Genomic DNA, 3,301 nt, shown 5'->3' with positions numbered 1-3,301 from the left:
ATATATATATATTGTGTGTATGTGTGTGTGTGTGTATTTGTACAACATAACATAATAATAAATTACATTATAATAAATTTTAGATATGATGTTAAAGGCTGTTTTTTTTTCTAATTTGTCACTTGATCATCAGAACTCGAAATTATTTAACAATCTACTAATATACGAAACAATTTGAATATGAATTATAAACAGTTCAAATCGTTTGAACTCTTTTTGGGAATAAATAAATGTCAACAATTGAATAATAAATTTAAGTAAAAGAGACATCATTTCCAATATCCGTCGTGATTTTATTTATTTTTTCCTTTACATTATTAAATTTTGCGATGTCATTTCCTATGTCGTAGATGTATTTTAATATAACTGTTCAAAGTTAAATTAAATTTAAGTATTTTAACGTTCGTCAAATTTTTCTTTTTTTTCCATTGTTTTATTGAATATTGCAATGTGTAGGTTTAGTTTGAGCTTTTATATATTTGTATATAAATTTATGTTACACGTACTTTCTGTATTTAGATTTTCTTTTCTTTGTTCTGCATCCTGTTTCTTGCAAACAAAAAGAAAAACCAGAACATCGGAATGGTAATCTTGGCTTTATCTTTTTATATCACTATTTTAAATACATTTCATTTATTTTATAATTCTCTTTGTAATTATCAAACTTGTTCGGAATTAAATCTTGTACATAAATGTACATAATGTTATTATTATTAAGTAATGTTATTACTATAAAAGAAAAAACAAATATAAAGTAATTACTCTTATTTGCGATGAATACTATTTTTTCCTTTAATTGTCCTTAATTATGAAAATTGTATTGCGTTGATTGTTGTAAATAAATCACACAGTTTAAGACTTTATTCTGTATTACACATGTTTACAAAATAATAAAAACATTAAAAAAAAATTACACATTATTTTAGATTGTATTTAAAAGTAAAACAAAATAAAATATTTAGCAGCGGTTTAAAATTTGCAGAGAATCCAAATTATTTTAAAATACTTTAAGTATTTAAAATAATATAAAGTTATACATTGCAATGTACTAGGTTAATAATTCTCTCATTGCAATAAAACTTTGTATAAATCATTTTGAGTACGTGCTCAAAATATTTATATAACACAATTAAAATTTTTGTCATTGAAATTTTGAATTTTAGTGTTATTGTATATAAAATATATAAATATATATTTAGTGTTATAATAAATAAAAAATAATAACAACTAAACTAAATAAACTATAAAAAAGAGTTGTTCAATAAGAACAGAACGTTATAAAGATAACTTACATATACATAGAGTTTATTTAAAATACAAATATTAATACATTATAAAAACACATCCTTTATAACCATTAATTCCACTCAAAGTTCAGACGTTGTCATTTCAAGACAGCTCGACCGCGCGATTTCTTCAAATCTGCGTACGAATCTTGACTCGAGCTTGATATCGTGAGAAGTTTCGTTAATATACGGAAATGATTTAGCAATAATCACGTTGTTTTTTGTAATTTTTCATGCATACATTTTATGTGCTATAAAGTCTCTTTTTCTAAAAATAAATAAACTTGAAACTTGAACTATTTTGTACGGAATAATCACACGTTTCGCAACATAAAGGTGGGGAAGACTTGTAGCTTTCAAACAATTCTGACTGGATTTCGCAGTTCCCATTGGCGATTCGTGCTGACGGTACTGACCCAGAAGGCCTTTTCTCTTTCTCTGCCTTCTGCGATCCACTCGAATATCATTTACGACGAGGAGAGAGACAAAGACTGGTGAACCAACTCAGCACAGTCCTACGTTGGCACTTATGCTTGTTTTCATAATATCTAACTAAATATTTCGGTGTGAATGAATTGAAGTCTCAGCGATGAAAGACACATAGTTCTAAAACACTTGAAAATTATTTTAAAAATAAAATTGTGTGCGATTCTGAAGATCAGCGTGCGATTGACTGTTCGATTTTCAAGATCTCTACGAGATCGTTGATATAATTCTGGTGAGTACTTATATTTCTTTATATTCTTGCATTTTGTTACTGAGAAAAATGTTTTAATTATACCAATAAAATACGCTAAAATTTTGATAGAATTATGCATATCTGATTATTATAGTTGAACTCAATATTGTATAGCAAAAACGTTTAATGAACTTAATTATATAAGAATTTAGTTAATATTTTTAATTGGATTCGATTAGAATTAAAATTCGAATTCTATTTACTAAAACGTTTTTATTAAAAAATTGTGCTGATCTAAATAAATTTAATATTATTGTGAAACAATTTTTGTATATTTAACAAAAACAAATTTATCATGCTTATTTGATAATTTTTAGAAGAATTTTGATTTGTTTTTCGAGTAGACATATTAATTAAATTTATCAGACTTTTAATTTATGTACCATATTTTTTCTAGTGTTGTAGTTTTTATTATGTGCTTGTACTAAATGATAAATAAAAAAAACATATTTACAAAAATAACATATGTGTTTTTCATAAGATTTAAAATTTGTTTTTTCTTATTTGCTATTTTTATATTTTTCTACATTCGTTTTTCTTATCTGCTCGCTTTAATAAATACTTATGAATTAAGTGTTTGCTTTTTAAAAAATATAAAAAATTCAGTTGAAGATTATTATTACTAAAGTATTATTAGTTATAAGAAATATAAGTACATTATGCATTTAACTTTTCGATAATGGTTAAGCATTGATCTAACAATAAGTAGATCTTCTTTTCAATGTAGTTAATATTAAATTGTTATATTTTGTATCATTAACTGTGATATTAAAAAGCGAAAGCTGTAATAGTAATAAAAATAATTACAATAACTTAGAGAATTGTTTATTTATAAAATGCTTATATATAACATAATAAATCGAAACTAGTACTATGGTAGCAACAAAACGCTAAAAAAAAGTAATCATGAATATTTCAAATTTTACTCATTAAGATATTAATGATATTTATTTAGTACTTTTTACGTAAGTATCATCATTGTACTTTGTTTGCATTGTGTTTCAATTTCCTTAAAATATACTGAATAAAACAAGCTTTTATTAATGCTTATTCATAAGTATACATATATTAGGTTAAGTAAAAAGTCATCGCGTATTTTTTAGCTCAAAGTTGTATATACAATATCTTCGTCAATAATGAATGAAATTCAAATTTAAAAAAAGGGTTTTAAAGCTTGAAATCTCTACTTTTAAAAGCTTATCACATTTTTTAAGTTTATATGAGTTTGATAATTTTTACATACCAAAAATTACGAGCTGAAAAAGACGAAAAATTT

The 3,301-nt window shown here is 24.0% G+C and overlaps 1 protein-coding gene across 1 annotated transcript in view; it reads left to right on the top strand.

Annotated features, from left to right (window-relative positions):
- Positions 1-1,683: 1,683 nt before the first annotated feature.
- LOC108750641 (alpha-tocopherol transfer protein-like) overlaps positions 1,684-3,301 on the top strand; it is a 12,897-nt gene continuing 11,279 nt past the window's right edge. Inside the window, exon 1 of the mRNA XM_018490239.1 lies at positions 1,684-2,004. The gene's annotated coding sequence lies outside the window, so the exon portion shown is untranslated. The remainder of the gene's footprint in view (positions 2,005-3,301) is intronic.

This window comes from Trachymyrmex septentrionalis, unplaced genomic scaffold, assembly GCF_001594115.1.
Source record: "Trachymyrmex septentrionalis isolate Tsep2-gDNA-1 unplaced genomic scaffold, Tsep1.0 scaffold11, whole genome shotgun sequence".
Taxonomy (NCBI): Eukaryota; Metazoa; Arthropoda; class Insecta; order Hymenoptera; family Formicidae; genus Trachymyrmex; species Trachymyrmex septentrionalis.
This window is presented reverse-complemented; position numbering and strand designations above follow the sequence as displayed.